The 17,599-nt window shown below is 46.3% G+C and overlaps 1 protein-coding gene and 1 non-coding gene across 2 annotated transcripts in view; one reads left to right on the top strand and one right to left on the bottom strand.

Moving 5' to 3' along the window:
• Positions 1–17,599, bottom strand: part of EXT1 (exostosin glycosyltransferase 1) — a 326,600-nt gene that overhangs the window by 257,973 nt on the left and 51,028 nt on the right. The gene's annotated exons all lie outside the window — the stretch shown is intronic.
• On the top strand, positions 8,121–8,258 carry LOC119928035. Its single transcript, XR_005450994.1, has one exon. It is a non-coding gene; the product is annotated as a small nucleolar RNA SNORA7 (small nucleolar RNA).

Raw genomic sequence — 17,599 nt, 5'->3', positions numbered from 1 at the left:
TGTGTGGGCTGCACCTCTTCCATCCCCAGCGGCGTGGCTCAGTGGAAAGAGCCCGGGCTTGGGACTCAGAGGTCATGGGTTTGAATCCCGGCTCCACCACTTGTCAGCTGTGTGACCTTGGGCGAGCCACTTCACTTCTCTGTGCCTCAGTTACCTCCTTTTAGACTGTGAGCCCACTGCTGGGTAGGGACTGTCTCTATATGTTGCCAACTTGTACTTCCCAAGTGCTTAGTACAGTGCTCTGCACACAGTAAGCACTCAATAAATATGATTGATGATGATGATGATGATTGATGATGGGGATTAAGACTGTGAGCCCCAAGTGGGACTACCTGATCACCTTGAATCCCCCCCAGCGCTTAGAACAGTGCTTTGCACATAGTAAGGGCTTAACAAATACCACTGTTATTATTATTTTTTTATTATTATTATTATTCTCCCATGAGCCCAAGTTGCCCATCTGGTGCCTCAAAACATTCCTTCAGGAACCTCCTCTTTATCTATTCTTCCTCAACCCAACTTCACCAATCAATAGTATCTATGGCATGCAGAGCACTGTCCTAAGGACTTCAAGCACTCTCTTCACTCCTCCTAAATTACCATTCCAAGATCTCTGGGGGCCCTGGCTTTCCCTTCTATTGTACGTTCCAGCTGTAGATTATTAAGCTCCCCGTTCAGGGCTACACACACTATAATAATAATAATAATGATGGCATTTATTAAGCGCTTACTATGTGCAAAGCTCTGTTCTAGGCGCTGGGGAGGTTACAAGGTGATCAACTTGTCCCACGGGGGACTCACAGTCAATCCCCATTTTACAGATGAGGTAACTGAGGCACAGAGAAGTGACTTGTCCTAAGTCACACAGCTGACAATTGGCGGAGCCGGGATTTGAACCCATGACTCCAAAGCCTGTGCTCTGTCCACTTAGCCACGCTGCTTCTCTGCTTCTCTATAGTTAATTAAGTAGTAATGGCCGCACTAAGAGACCAGACATTTGCTTTAGGAGTTGCGGGGGGCAGGGACAATAATAGTGGTAATAATGAATCATGGTATTTGCTAAACACTGTAGAGAAGCAGCGTGGCTCAGTGGAAAGAGCCCAGGCTTTGGAGTCAGAGGTCATGGGTTCAAATCCCGGCTCTGCCAATTGTCAGCTGTGTGACTTTGGGCAACTCACTTCACTTCTCTGGGCCTCAGTTCCCTCATCTGTAAAATGGGGATTAAGACTGTGAGCCCCAAGTGGAACAACCTGATCACCTAGTATCTTCCCAGCACTTAGAACAGTGCTTTGCACGTAGTAAGCGCTTAACAAATACCATCATTATTATTATTATTAATCAATCAATCAATCATATTTATTGAGTGCTTACTGTGTGCACAGCACTGTACTAAGCGCTTGGGAAGTACAAGTTGGCAACACATAGAGACAGTCCCTACCCAACAGTGGACTCACAGTCTAGAAGGGGGAGACAGAGAACAAAACCAAACATACTAACAAAATAGAATAAATAGAATAGATATGTACAAGTAAAATAAATAGAGTAATGAATATGTACAAACATATATGCATATATACAGGTGCTGTGGGGAAGGGAAGGAGGTAAGATGGGGGATGGAGAGGGGGACAAGGGGGAGAGGAAGGAAGGGGCTCAGTCTGGGAAGCCCTCCTGGAGGAGGTGAGCTTGCATTGAGGATCATCAGTCCCTGTCCCACATGGGCTCGTTCACAGTCTAAATAGGAGGGAGAAGAGGTATTTTATCCCCATTTTGCAGATGAGGTAAAGGAGGCCCAGAGAAGTAAAGTGACTTGCCCAAGGTCACCCAGCAGACCAGAGGCAGAGGTGGGATTAGTACACGGGTCCTCAGACCATTACGCCTCGTTACTTCTTAGTTTGGGAGTTTTCTTCTGGAGCCGTTCACTTGCGGTTCCCCTTCCAGGTTGGCGACACCAACTGATGCCCTGGATCCCTCGGTGGCAGAAAAACCCGCCACTTCCCTCCTGGCCCTAACTATGTCCCTGCCCAAGACCACAATTGCTGTGCCACTGTGGGCTACACATTCTGACCTCACTCTCGCAGAGGAAATGCCAACTGCTTCATCAACACCTCAACCAACTCTAAGACAAAAAGATAATCGGGTTTCATACGACAATCAATCAATCTTATTTATTGAGCACTTACTGTGTGCAGAGCACTGTACTAAGTGCTTGGGAAGTACAAGTTGGCAACATACGACAGGCAGTGGGTCTCCGTGCCCAGTTAGGAGAGCGCAGTAAATCCAATTCATCAGACGGGGTGGGGAAAAAAAAGGGGATTTAAATAAATAAAAATGCTACTTAGGTTTGTGAAAGATTCAGTCCCTCAAGATGTGTAAATTGCCAGGTAGATGCAGGACCCTGTCAGCTTCCCGAACTCTGACAGGCTGAATACATAATTGAGGAATAAATAATTGTGCCAGAAATGGTCTCATGGGCTATTTTTCTCGACTGCCATCTAATGACAGTGCCGTCTGTGACACGCTGTATTAATACAGAATAAAATTACATAGTTCTTTGTCCTGACACTGTGATGCTATGATGTCCTTAACGTCATCTTGAATATAAGGCTGAATCTGAGACGCTGAGAGTACTTACTGCTAAGAACTCATAAATGACAAGGGGCAGAGTTTAAACTGTCACAGTGAGCACCGGCTCTGTCCTACAAAGAAATTGTTTCCATAACAGTCAGCACTATTACAAGAGAGGAGGGAAAGGAATGGAGGACTCTTGACCGCTGAAGTCGCTTGTGGATGGGTGTAGATAAATTGGGATGGGCTTGTTCAAGTCCTTCTCCTCTCCAGATCCACTCAAGGTGGAGAACTGGAAAGCTGCCTCACAGCTACTCTGGTCCAAATGCGTCCGCTCACCAGACTGTAAATTCCTGGAGGGCAGGGATTTTGTCTATGAACACTACTGCATTGTCAAAATAATAATAAGGGGTTTTTTGTTAAGCACTTACTGTGTGCCAGGCACTGTACCAAGTGCTGGGGAGGATACAAGCAAATCGGGTTAGGTGCAGTCCCTGTTCCACATGGGGCTCACAGTCTCAATCCCCATTTTACAGACGAGGGTACTGAGGTACAGAGAAGCGCTTAGTACGGTGCTCTGCACACAGTAAGCGCTCAATAAAAACGATTGATTGATTGACTGAGAAGTGAACTGACTTGTCCACGGTCACCCAGCAGACAGGTGGCAGAGCTGGGATTAGAACCCACGACCTTATGACTCTTAGGCCCGGGCTGTAGCCAATACCTCAAGTTACTTACACTCCCCAGCACTTAGTACGGGCCTCTACATACAGAAAGCGCTCAGTAAATACCACCGGTTGACTGCCATACATGCATATTCAGTTTATCCAAACCCACACTGAAAACTTGTGTTCTGAGAAGAGTACTGTTAGGGGGATTAGGACTCAGAATGTGAATAAGGCACGGAATAAAATGACTCCGGGCATATAGGTGGTATCAGTCAAAGCGTGCAAGCTACAACATGAGCTTTCCTTAACACAGAGTTCTTTGAGAATGTGATCCTCTCATTACAGGAGAACTGACAGCTTACATAACACACACACACACACACACACACACACACAGAGGGCTGATGTTCTCGCAACACCCCCCATTTTAAAGAAAACGTTCCGCAATGTTCACCTGCTCCAACACAACGATTTTCTGTGGTAGAATTAATCAAACATCTATGTGCAGAGCACTGTGCTAATTGCTGGGAACAAATACTACGGGACGACGACACCGAAACCGGCCCTCATGGGGCTCACAGTCTCTGAATAAAGCCAATGAAGGAGGTTGGCGGAAGACATGAGAAAAGTTAGTAATAATAATACTAGTAATGATGATGGCTGACAGAAGACATGAGGAAAAATAATAATAATAATAATGGTATTTGTTAAGCGCTATGTACAAAGCACTGGTCTAAGCGCTATGGGGATACAAGGTGATCAGGTTGTCCCACGGGGGGCTCACAGTCTTAATCCCCATTTTACACATGAGGTAACTGAGGCCCAGAGAAGTGAAATGACTTGCCTAAAGTCACACAGCTGACAAGCGGTGGAGCCGGCATTAAAACCCATGATCTCTGACTCCCAAGCCCGGGCTCTTTCCACAGAGCCATGCGAAACAGAGATACTAATACAACATAAGAAACAAGGACAAGGGAAAAATCAAACCAAATGTGATAAAGTACTGTGTCCAGAGGAGCAGAATTTCAGGCTCCTCACAGCTCAGAGTCCAAGAGTTCACACCGGCGGCCACAGTGACCACCACAACAATCACACCTGCAGCCACAGTGACCGCCACAACAATCACACCGGCAGCCACAGGGACCACCACAACAATCACCCCAGCAGCCACAGTGACCACCATAACATCACACTGGCAGCCACAGTGACCACCACAGACAATCACACCGGCAGCCACAGCGACCACCACAATCACACCGGCAGCCACAGCGACCACCACAATCACACCTGCAGCCACAGTGACCACCACAGATAATCACACCGGCAGCCACAGCGACCACCACAACAATCACACCGGCAGCCATAGCGACCACCACAACAATCACACTGGCAGCCACAGCGACCACCACAGCAATCACACCAGCAGCCATAGCGACCAACAAAGCCAGTCACACCCACAGCCACCACCATAGCCAGTCACACCCACGGCCACAGCAACAACCACGGCCGGTCCCACCTGCAGACATGGTGACCACCATAGAGACCACCACAGTGAGTGACACCCTGCAGCCACAATGACCATCACAGCAACCACCACAGCCAGTCACCCCCACCGGCAGCCACGGCGACCACCACAGCAAGTCACACCGACACCCACGATGACCACCACAGCTGGTCACACCGAGAAACCACCACAACTGCAGCCACTGCCTTTCCAATCTTCTACATTGAGTGGAAACCATACAATGTGGCCGCTTTGTCTCTGCTGCTCCACTACCGCAAGGCAGGATTTCCCAGACTGAGCCCCCTTTTTCCTCTCCTCCTCCCATCCCCCCCACCCCACCTCCTTCCCCACCCCACAGCACTTGTATATATATGTACAGATTTATTACTCTATTTATTTTACTTGTACATATTTACTATTCTATTAATTTTGTTAATGATGGGCATATAGCTGTAATTCTATTTATTCTGACAGTTTTGAAACCTGTCTACATGTTTTGCTTTGTTGCCTGTCTCCCCCTTCTAGCCTGTGAGCCCGTTGGTGGGTAGGGACCGTCTCTATATGTTGCCAACTTGGACTTCCCAAGCGCTTTCATACAGCGCTCTGCACACTGTAAGCGCTCAATAAATACGATGGAATGAACTGAGGCCTGAAGAGGATTCAGGGGGGCCTTCGGGAATTCCATCTCATCCAGAAAGCATACTACAATTAATTTGTCTTCTCCACAGGCTGCCGTCCCTAACCACCACCTCAGCACTCTGGCACCAACATTGCGCTTGGGCCCTCACGCCCAGCTGCAGCACTTCGGTACATTCCCCCTTACGTCCCCCATTATGTCAGCATTTACTTCTCTGCATCTCCCCTTCAACAACTTGTCTCTTCTAACTGTAAATGACTTTGTGTCCATCTCCCCTGTTAGACTGTAAGCAGACTGAGGGAGCATCAAGCACCCACTCTATTGCATGCTCCCAAGCACTTAGTGGATTTTACTAACTGGCTCAGCAGTTCCGAGGCAGAATAGCCGAGTAAAAATAACACGATGCTGGGAGTTAGGACAGCTGGGTCCATCTCCTAGCTCCGCGACTCTGGGCAATCCTCTAAACCTTTCTGAGCCTTGGTTTCCCCACCTGTAAAATGGGAATAATAACCTCTATCTCTGCCAACCTCCCTGGGCTATTCTGAGAATAAAATGAGGTAACCGGTGTGTATGAGCTTTGGTCATCAATACAAGGTTTTGCTATTTTTACTACCACAACACTCTACAAGGGCACTGTCAATTCCATTTTAAGACCTCCACGTGTCTACCATTCCACTTGCATTCATATGGCATTATGGGTGAATGAATTCTGAATAAGCCTAATGGTCACAATAAACTTTGAACCAGAGTCAGCGCATAAGCAAGAAAGATTAAAAAACAGGTCGGCTTTGGGGAAGTTGCGGCAGCACAATTGGGAGGTTTAATTATATTAACACCCACCTTCTCCGATCCCTTTACTTTCCTAATGTAAACAGTGATGATGATTTACATTTCTAGGCCACGTTTACATTTCTAAACCAGAGCTGCTACAAAACAACTGTAAATTGGCCTCCAAAGCAATACCAAATCACAATCGGGAATAATTTTCACATCAATTAATATTTACAGGGAAAACTAATTACAGAAACCAAATCAGATGAGAAACACAAGTAATCTAAAAATTGGTGTAGGTCACAGATGTGATGTGATGTAGATTTGCCTTGTCTTTTCTGCAAAAAAACAAAAAAAGGGGTCCAATTCAACTGCAGTAATCATTCCCCCACCTGTCTCCATTCCCTTCCAACTGGAAAGACAACCCAGATTTGGAAATATTATCCATGGCCTGAAGACAATGTACTACACACATTAGCGCCATTTAATTCATTGGAACTTGCAATAATTCAATGAGTCTTCTGCTAGCCTGAAAGATCCTTAATAGCAGAAATCTTTCCTGTCAATTCTATTGTACTCTCCCAAGTGCTTAGTATGGTGCGCTATGCACAATAGGGGCTCAATAAATATTACCGACGGACTGATTTCTCTCTCCAGGGTGGGACTCACTTTCTTCTTCCATGATTTTCCTATCAGCAAATGATAGCACATCCTTTGTGTGGCTAAAATTTGGCTTTGCTTAATACGGCAAAGAAGCAGCGTGGCTCGGTGGAAAGAGCCCGGGCTTTGGAGTCAGAGGTCAGGGGTTCAAATCCCGGCTCCGCCAATTGTCAGCTGTGTGACTTTGGGCAAGTCACTTAACTTCTCTGTGCCTCAGTTCCCTGATCTGTAAAATGGGGATTAAGACTGTGAGCCCCCGTGGGGCAACCTGATCACCTTGTAACCTCCCCAGCATTTAGAACAGCGCTTTGCACATAGTAAGCACTTAATAAATGCCATCATTATTATTATTATGGCACTTATCTGCTGTGAGATCTTGGGCAAGTCACCTTACTACTCTGTACCTCAGTTACCTCATCTGTAAAATGGGGATTAAGACTGTGAGCCCGATGGGAGACAGCGACTGGGTCCAACCTGATTTGCCTGAATCCACACCAGGGCTTAGTACAGTGCTTGGGGCACAGTAAACTTTTAACAATACAATTATTATCTCTCCACTAACCATCAGGAGTTTCATCTACCGGGGGCCTTAGTAAAGGCAGACTGAACGAAATAATTTTCAGGTATGGTGGTGGAAGCTCTTGCTTTCTGAGATACGGGAACAGCACATTAATTATTACCATCATCGCCATCATCATCATTCATTCATTCGTATTTATTGAGCGCTTACTGTGTGCAGAGCACTGGACATCACCTAAGGGCGGAGTGTAGTACTGGGTATCTACCAAGAAGCAACACGGCCTAGTCTCTCTTCCTCCCTTCAAGGCCCTGAGAGCTCACCTCCTATAGGAGGCCTTCCCAGACTGTGCCCCCTCTTTCCTCTCCCCCTCTTCCCCCTCTCCATTCCCCCGCCTTACCTCCTTCCCTTCCCCACAGCACCTGTATACATGTTTATACGTATTTATTACTCTATTTTACTTGTACATATTTATTCTATTTATTTTATTTTGTTAATATGTTTGGTTTTTGTTCTCTGTCTCCCCCTTCCAGACTGTGAGCCCACTGTTGGGTAGGGACCATCTCTGTGTGTTGCCAACTTGTACTTCCTAAGCGCTTAGTACAGTGATCTGCACACAGTAAGTGCTCAATAAATACGATTGATTGATTGATTGATTGATTGAAAGAACCCATACCTTGGAGTCAGAGGACAAGGGTTCTAATCTCAGCTCCACCACTAGCCTGCTGGGTGACCTTGGGCAAATAAGTCACTACACTTCTCTGGGGTTCAGTTTCCTCATCTGTAAAATGGGAATCTGCCCTCTCAGGGTCGCACCTAAAGAGTTTCCAGTACTCTGCCAGTCTCGACTATGGGAGGGAGAGTCAAGCAGAGGACTACCCACTCCATTCCTAGCTTGGCCAGTGGCTAGCGAGTGGAAGGCAATCTATTACAAGTCAAAACTCACTTGTGCTGGGCCTCAGCGGCACGGGAGGGAGTCAAGGGTGGAGACTCAGGTTTACTGCACAGAAGGAGGCAACAGTATACCGCTTCCATATTTTTACCAAAAAACCTCCATAGATCCACTACTAGAACAACTGCAGATAGAGGAGGGGCGTTCTGGGAGAGATGTGTCTGTGGCGTCGCTATGTGTCGGACATGACGACAACATAAGACAACAATAACAATAAAATGGGGATTAAATCCTACATAATAATAATAATAATAATAATAATAATAATGGCATTTGTTAAGTGCTTACTATATGCAAAGCACTGTTCTAAGCGCTGGGGGGGGGGGGGTACAGGGTGATCAGGTTGTCCCATGTGGGGCTCATAGTCTTCATTCCCATTTTATAGATGAGGGAACTGAGGCCCAGAGAAGTGAAGTGACTTGCCCAAAGTCACACAGCTGATGATTGGAGGAGCCGGAATTAGAACCCATGACCTCTGACTCTCAAGCCCAGGCTCTTTCTACCGAGCCACACTGCTTCTCTATAACTTCCTCCTACTAGAATGTGAGCCCCATGTGGGGCAGGCTTGTGTCTAACCCCAATATTTTAAATCTACCCCAGCGCTAAGTACTTCATCAATCGTATTTACTGAGCGCTTACTGTGTGCAGAGCACTGTACTAAGCGCTTATGGCACCTACAAAGCACTTAAATGCCATAATGCTGATAATTATTATTATCATCACTGTGTGTGACCTGTTGGTTACATACTGTGTGCAGGGGGGTGCATTAGGAGCTTGGAAGTACACAATAAACACAGAAGATATGATCCCCGTGCTTGAGTCAACAACGTAATGAATAAAAAAGAAATGAAGGGCAGGAAGTGAACTATAAGCCAAGTTGCACCGACGCACTCACTCTGGGTTCTGATCCCAGCTCCGCCACGTCTGCTGTTTGAACTCGAGCAAGTCGCTTGACTTCTCTGTACCTCCGTTACCCCATCTTTAAAATGGGGATAAGAGCGTGAGCCCCATGTGGGACAGGGACTGTGTCCAACCTGACTATCCTGTATCTACCTCAGCACTTAGAACAGTGCTTGGCACATAGTAAACCCTTAACAAATACCATATTTATTACCATTTGTACCTGCTGAATCTCTATGAATAATTTATGTCTGCCGATCTCCCCCATTTAATGGTAAATGCTTCTCTGTATCTGGTGTTGCCTCTGAGCACTTAATACAGAGTTCCAGGCCCAGCAACATCACCATGGACGACTGATTGATCTGCAGTCTTTACCCATTAACGTGGGGAAGTGAGAAGGTGGGTTGGAATTACAATGAGCCTGGAAAAGATGTCAACTAAGCAGAATCATTTGAACCATTTTATCCTTTTCCCCAGTTTGCTTAACTGAGGCAAAGGAAAATTTAATCTAATATATCCCAACTGAACATTAGCTACCGTTACCCTGCCCGACCAGTTTAAAAATGAATGGGCTGTTCCTGGAAACTGATGGGCTTTTCAATATCATAGCTCTAAATGTTGAAGAGAGGTGTCAGAGAGGATTAGCTGTTACTGAAAATCCCTCTTTCCATTATCCTGGGCATTCATCCGCTTGTATAAAAATGCTCTAAGGTTTTCCAGGCATTCATCTGCTTGTATAAAAATGCTCTCAGGTTTTCCAGGTACTTTTTCCGATTAGAATCTTTTACGTCAACTGTCGAGCTGGCACAGGGCAATGGAAAGCTGATGGAAAATTTTCTTTTGGAGTTCAAATCCGCCCGAGGCACACCTAGTTTTAAAGTATCAATGTTACTGCCCCTTGCAGAGCAGAAGATCTCTGTGCTCGGCCAATCGACTTGATTCACAGAAAAGGTTGGGGGTTTTCCATAGCCCTATTGCCACCTTAGGTAGCCACTCTGCTGACTTTCAGGGCAGTCTCCAGCGAGGTACGAATGAGGGAGAGGAGGGGAGCAGCATAGTGACTTTGGCACTCTTGGCTGGTAGATGTCAAATTACCCCTTCTGCATCACCCTCGCATTTGGATTTGCACTCTTTATTCACCCCACCCTCACAGCACTTACCTACATACAGTACGGTGTTCGGTAAATATCACTGATTGATCTGTAAATTACGTATCATAAAACATTTATATTAATGTCTGTCTCCCCCTCTAAGCAGTAAGTTCCTTGTGGGCAGGAACATGTCCACCAACTCTGGTATAATGTACTCTCCCAAGTGCTTAGTACAGTGCTCTGCACACAGTAAGCACTCAATAAATAACACCGATTGAGTGAGTTGCAGCCATCTGGGAGCACACAGGAAGTTGTGATCCTGCAGTCTCCACTGAATGATTTTTAGCCTTTTGATGCCGATTTGCAACGGACAGCCCTAAAATAATAATAATAATGATAATACTGATAATAATAATAATAATGGCATTTATTAAGCGCTTACTATGTGCAAAGCACTGTTCTAAGTGCTGGGGAGGTTACAAGGTGATCAGATTGTCCCTGGTGGGGCTCACAGATTTAATCCCCATTTTCCAGATGAGGTAACTGAGGCACAGAGAAGTTAAGTGACTTGCCCAAAGTCACACAGCTGACAATTGGCAGAGCTGGGATTTGAACCCATGACTTCTGACTCCAAAGCCCGGGCTCTTTCCTACTGAGCCACGCTGCTTCTCCATAATAATGATGGCATTTATAAAGCGCTATGTGCAAAGCATTGTTCTAAGCGCTGGGGAGGTTACAAGGTGAACAGGTTGTCCCACGGGGGGGCTCACAGTCTTCATCCCCATTTTCTTCAGGCCCTTCAGGCCCAAAGAAGTGAAGCGACTTGCCCAAAGTCACACAGCTGACAAGGGGTGGAGCCGGGATTTGAACCCATGACCTCTGACTCCAAAGCCCGGGCTCTTTCCACTTAGCCACGCTCCTTCCACAAATGGCCAACAGTAATAATAATAACAATAATAATGGTATTTGTTAAGCGCTTACTATGTGCGAACCACTGTTCTAGGTGCTGGGGGGCATACAGCGTGATCAGGTTGCCCCCCGTGGGGCTCACAGTCTTAATCCCCACTTTACAGATGAGGTAACAGGCACAGAGAAGTTAAGTGGCTTGCCCAAGGTCACACAGCTGACAAGTGGCGGAGCTAGGATTTGAACACATGACCTCTGACTCCCAAGCCCATGCTCTATCCACTGAGTCATGCTGCTTCTCTATAATAATGGCATTTGTTAAGCGCTTACTATGTGCAAAGAACTGTTCTAAGCGCTGAGGGGATACAAGGTGATCAGGTTGTGCCCCGTGGGGCTCACAGTCTTTATCCTCATTTAACAGATGAGGTAACAGGCCCAGAGAAGCAAAGTGACTTGCCCAAAGTCACAGCTGACAAGTGGCGGAGCCGGGATTAGAACCCATGACCTCTGGCTCCGAAGCCCGTGCTCTTTCTACGGAGCCACGCTGCTCTCGGGTGCTTACTGGGTGCAGAGCACCGTACCAAGCCCTTGGGAAGGTACAACGGAGTCGACAGACAAAGTCCTTGCCCACAAGGGGCTTACAGTCCAGTGAGTGAGACAGGCTTTGAAGGTGGGAAGAGCGGTGGTCTGCCCAATATGAAGAATTCCAGAGAGCAGGAGGGCAAGAACAAGGATCTTCTAGACTGTGAGCCCACCGTTGGGTAGGAACCATCTCTATATGTTCCCAACTTGTACTTCCCAAGCGCTTAGTACAGTGCTCTGCACATAGTAAGCGCTCAATAAATACGATTGAATGAATGAATGAATGAAAAGGATGGCAAAAGAGAGGAGACTGAGGCAGAGTAAGTAGGTTGGCATCAGAGGGCCTAAGTGTGCCGTGTGGGCTGTAGAGGGAGAGAAGGGAAGGGAGATAGGCGGGAGAGAGCTGATTAAGCGCCTTAAAGACCATGGTCAAAACTTTGGGCTCAGTGGAAAGAGCCCGGGCTTTGGAGTCAGAGGTCGTGGGTTCAAATCCCGGCTCTGCCAATTGTCAGCTGTGTGACTCCGGGAATGTCACTTCCCTTCTCTAGGCCTCAGTGCCCTCATCTGTAAAATGGGGATTAAGACTGAGAGCCCCCGTGGGACAACCTCATCACCTTGTAACCTCCCCAGTGCTTAGAACAGTGCTCTGCACATAGTAAGTGCTTAATAAATGCCATTATTATTATTATTATCCCTCCCATCTCCCTTGGCTCAACAGGCGGATTTAACAGGGACTGTTTTTTATGGATTCTTACACCAGAGCCCAGGCCAAGAAGAGACCCTTTTTAATCACTCCACTCCTCCTCTTCCCTACACGTTAAGAGCTACGCCTATTACGGCAACAGAAATGCCTTCGCTGTCGATCACTGCTAAAGGGGCAGCAGCAAGGCGGGTGGGAGAGCCGGGCTGAATAAAGTCCCCTGTGGGTGGGGGTTAGCTAGGAGCGCCAAATCTGGAAAACGCATTTTCTCGGGCAAAAGTTAAAAGTTCAGAGGTTGCCACGGATTCACTGCATCTTTCGGGACCTTCAAAAGTCTGCCTTGCTCTCTCTCGCTCTCTCAGACATTCCACTTTTCCCTGTTGTGAACAGAAAGGGACCAGCGACCCATGAAGTGTCAAGAATTCATCTGCGGGGACCCCAGCGACGTTGCTGGACCGCTATTGTGCTCCAGTGAAGTTCAAACGCGGAATTTGTCTGAGATCGCCCTGTTTGCTGCTGGAGCCGGTGGGGAAGAGACAGAAGGGGAATGAGTAGGTGGGGGGCGAAGGGGGGAAAAAAAAAGAAACACAAGCGCACACACACACCTTCACCAAGCAATGAGGAAGGGGGTGAGAGTGAAAGCCGGCCGGAGCCTACAAAAGCCTAAGAACAAAACTGGAAAACTGGAAAAAAGGAAAGTGGGGGAAGGGGAAGAGGGAGGCGGGGGAAGCCCGCAGCAAGATGGGGGTTCACACTTGGAAATAAGTGAGCTGCCTCACTTTTGCCTTTTTTCAAGAGGTCTAAGAAAGCACTTAGGTATCTACACTCTCCAAAGTGGATGGGCTCAAAGAGAGTTCAAGGAGAGAGTTCATTCATTCATTCATTCATTCACTCATTCAATCGCATTTATTGAGCGCTTACTGTGTGCAGAGCACTGTACTAAGCGCTTGGGAAGTCCAAGGTGGCAACATATAGAGATGGTCTAGAAGGGGGAGACAGACAACGAAACAAAACATATTAACAAAATAAAATAAATAGAATAAATATAGACAAATAAAATAAATAAATTCAGTTATTCATTCATTTATTCATTGAATCCGCCAAGCTAGCTCTCTTCCTCCCTTCAAAGCCCTACTGAGAGTTGGGGATAGAGGGGACAAAAAATAAAAACCAATGGTTCTCTCCATTAAGTATTCATGACAGCAGCTTTAGTTGGGCTAATGAAGGCACACAAATCCTTTCAAAAGTTTGTTAAACCTCGGGAAAGACCAAGAAGGTCTCGGCATGCCCTGGGTCACATCAGGAGCTGGTCAAAGCCTTGGGCAGGGAGGGAAGGAGAGAGGTGGAGAAAGGGAGGAAGCGAGGGAGGAAGGAAGCAGAGAGAGCCTGGAGCAGGAGAGGAAAAGCCAAGCAAGTGTAAGCATTTTCCGACAATTCTCATAGGTGAGCATATCAATTCTGCACCCAGAAAATAACGATAGGATATGTTAAGCACCTACTATGTGCAAAGCACTGTTCTAAGCTCTGGGGGGATACAAGGTGATCAGGTTATCCCACGTGGGGCTCACGGCCTTCATCCCCATTTTACAGATGAGCATATCAATTCTGCACCCAGAAAATAATGATAGTATTTGTTAAGCACTTACTATGTGCAAAGCACTGTTCTAAGCTCTGGGGGGATACGAGGTGATCAGGTTGTCCCACGGGGGGCTCACAGTCTTCATCCCCATTTTACAGATGAGGGAACCGAGGCACAGAGGAGTTAAGTGACTGGCCCAAAGCCACACAGCTGACAATTGGCGAAGCGGGGATTTGAACCCATGACCTCTGACTCCAAAGCCCGGGCTCTTTCCACTGAGCCACACTGCTTCTCTCTAGAAAACTCACCATACGGGGGGTTTTGACCATGACAGACACAGTTTTTCTTGGATAAGTTTTTTTTTCCTTATGTTTGGTTTTGGGTTTTTTTTACTGGCATTTGTTAAGCGCTTACTATGTGCCAGGCACTGTACTAAGCACTGGGGCAGATTCAAGATCATGGGGCTGGACACAGTCCACGTCCCACATGAGGCTCCCAGTCTTCACCCCCCTTTTACAGATGAGGTATCTGAGGCACAGAGAAGTTATGTGACTTGCCCAAGGTCCCACAGCAGACAAGTGGCAGAGCCAGGATTAGAACCCAGGTCCTGTGACTCCCAGAGCTGGGCTGTTTCCACGAGGTCACACTGCTTCTCAATGAGAAGTTCTGCATGTTCCCACCTGGGTTTTCAGAGCTACTCACCAGCCGGCTCACCAGAGGCTCTGATAGGCCTAAATAATAGTAATAATAATAATGATGTTATTTGTTAAGCACTTACTATGTGCAAAGCACTGTTCTAAGCGCTGGGGGGATACAAGGTGATGAGATTGGCCCACGTAGGGCTCACAGTTTTAATCCCCATTTTACAGGTGAGGTAACTGAGGCACAGAGAAGCTTGCCCAAGGTCACACAGCTGACAAGTGGCGGAGGCGGGATTCGAACCCATGACCTCGGACTCCCAAGCCCGGGCTCTTTCCACTGAGCCACGCTGCTTCTCTAAACGCTTTCAGGACAGAACCAGGCCAACCCTGAGCTTCTCGGGGGTTCAACACTTCAGCAAAATGGAGTTGTTAGGGTCCGAGTAAGGAATAGCAATTCTACTGAACATTTCCTTTCACTCTGCCATTTCCTTTATTTATAATTTATTTTAATGTCTGCCTGCCCCTCTAGACTGTGGCTCCTTGTGAACAGGGGACGTATCCTGAGAAGAGTGGCTACAGCACAGGCCTGGGAGTAAGAGGTCGTGGGTTCTAATCCTGGCTCCGCCACCTTTCTGCTTTGTGATCTTGGGCAAGTCACGTCACTTCTCTGGGCCTCAGTCACCTCACCTGTAAAATGGGAATTGAGAACGTGAACCCCACACCAGATAATGATAATAATAATAATAATCACCGAGGTACCTGTTAAGTGCTTACTACACGCCAAGCACCATATTAAGCGCTGGGGTAGATACAAGATAATCAGGTCAGATATAGTCTCCGTCCCAGATACAAGATAATCAGGTCAGATACAGTCTCTGTCCCACATGGAACTCACAGTCTTAAGGGAGAGGAAAGACAGGTATTGAACCCTTGTTGTGCAGAAGAGGAAACTGAGGCCCAGGGAAGCCTCTTTCCTCTCCTCCTCCCCATCCCCCCCACCCTACCTCCTTCCCCTCCCCGCAGCACCTGTATATACGTTTGTACAGATTTATTACTCTATTTTACTTGTACATATTTACTCTTCTATTTATTTTGTTAATGATGTGTACCTAGCTTTATTTCTATTTATTCTCATGACTTGACACCTGTCCACATATTTTGTTGTCTGTCTCCCCCTTCTAGACCGTTAGTCCCCTGTTGGGTAGGGACCGTCTCTATATGTTGCCAACTTGTACTTCCCAAGCACTTAGTACAGTGCTCTGCACACAGTAAGCACTCAATAAATACAATGAATGAATGAATGTGGGACAGGGTCTTTGTCTAACTCAATTTGCTTGTATCCACCCCAGCGCCTAGTACAGTGCCTGGCACATAGTAAGAGATAATTCCTTCAATATTATTATTATCATCATTACCAACTCTGTTGTACTGCCCTCTCCAAGCACTTGGTACAGTTCTCTGCATTCAGTAATTGCTCAGTAACTACCACACTGATTGATAATAATAATAATAATGATGGTATTTGTTAAGCGCTATGTGCAAAGCACTGTTCTAAGTGCTGGGGGGATACAAGGTAATCAGGTTGTCCCATGTGGGGCTCACTAGTCTTAATCCCCATTTTACAGATGAGGGAACTGAGGCACAGAGAAGTTAACTGACTTGCCCAAAGTCACACAGCTGACAATTGGCGGAGCCGGGACTTGAACCCATGACCTCTGACTCCAAAGCCCGTACTGTTTCCACTGAGCCATGCTGCTTCTGCATGCTGCATGCAGATTGATCTGCAACTCCTAAAATCTAAGCATGGCTGACCCCCACATTGCCTCTACAGACCTGCACAAGTTTTTGCATCTCGCTTGAAATCGACAAATACGGGTTTAAAAATAAAATTGTTAAAAAAAAAAAGGTGGGGGTCCAAAAAAAAGGTGGGGGTCCATGCTCTGCCTAGTCATAGTGAAGCAGGGAGTACCAGTAAAAAAAAAAACAAAAAAATGGGCTGGGAGTCAGAGGACCTGGGTTCTAACATTTGTATCTGTATCCTTCATGCACTTGATATTAGCTCCATCCTCAGCTACAAAGCATTTATATACATATCCATTTTTAAAAAATATTTCTGTCTGTCCCCCTCTAGACTTTAAGCTCCTTGTGGGCAGGGAATGGGCCTACCAACTCTCTTATTCTGTGCTTTCCCAAGCCCTTAGTAGAGTGCACCGCACACAGCAAGTGTTCAATAAATACTGCAAACAGTAAGTGCTCATTAAATACACTGATTGATACTAGCTCCACTCTGTGACCTTAGGCAAGTCCCTTGACTTACCTGTCCCTCAGTTTCCTCATTGTAAAATGGGGATTAAACACCTATTCTCATGGCTATTTACGACTGCAAACCCTAACCTCATTCTTTGTATCAATCCTAGTGCTTGGCACATAGTAAGCTCTTAAATACCACAATGTTTATCATTATATAAGTGCTCTGCACACAGTTAAGTGCTCAATAAATACGACTGAATGAATGAATGATTGTCTTCCAGAAGAGCTTGAGGATTATATGTACACACTATAGTTGAAGATAAATGCATTATATAAACTAGGCCATAGAATGAGTATCAAGTACTGAAGTGTGTTATAACTTTGCTTCTAGGAAGCAGTTGCTATTCTTAGGCGCAGGAGGAGTTACGTGTTTTCTTTTTCAACTTAAGATAGTAAAAAGTGAAGATGAGGGGGTTGGTTTGTTATTTGCTTTTTTTCGGGATGGAAGACAATTCTCTCAAAAGAATGCCGGGGCACTGAAATTCTGGTTTAGACCTTTGCTCTGAGTCAAATCACCTATATAGTTCCAAAATCCTCTTGGTGAATTCTGATCTCACAGGGAAACAAAACTTAAGATCATAGATACATTCAATTTTACCAGAAAAGCTATCAGCTT

Source organism: Tachyglossus aculeatus, chromosome 4, assembly GCF_015852505.1.
Source record: "Tachyglossus aculeatus isolate mTacAcu1 chromosome 4, mTacAcu1.pri, whole genome shotgun sequence".
In the NCBI taxonomy this organism is placed as follows: Eukaryota; Metazoa; Chordata; class Mammalia; order Monotremata; family Tachyglossidae; genus Tachyglossus; species Tachyglossus aculeatus.
The sequence above is the reverse complement of the archived record's forward strand: the minus strand, read 5'-3'. Positions and strand labels throughout refer to the sequence as shown.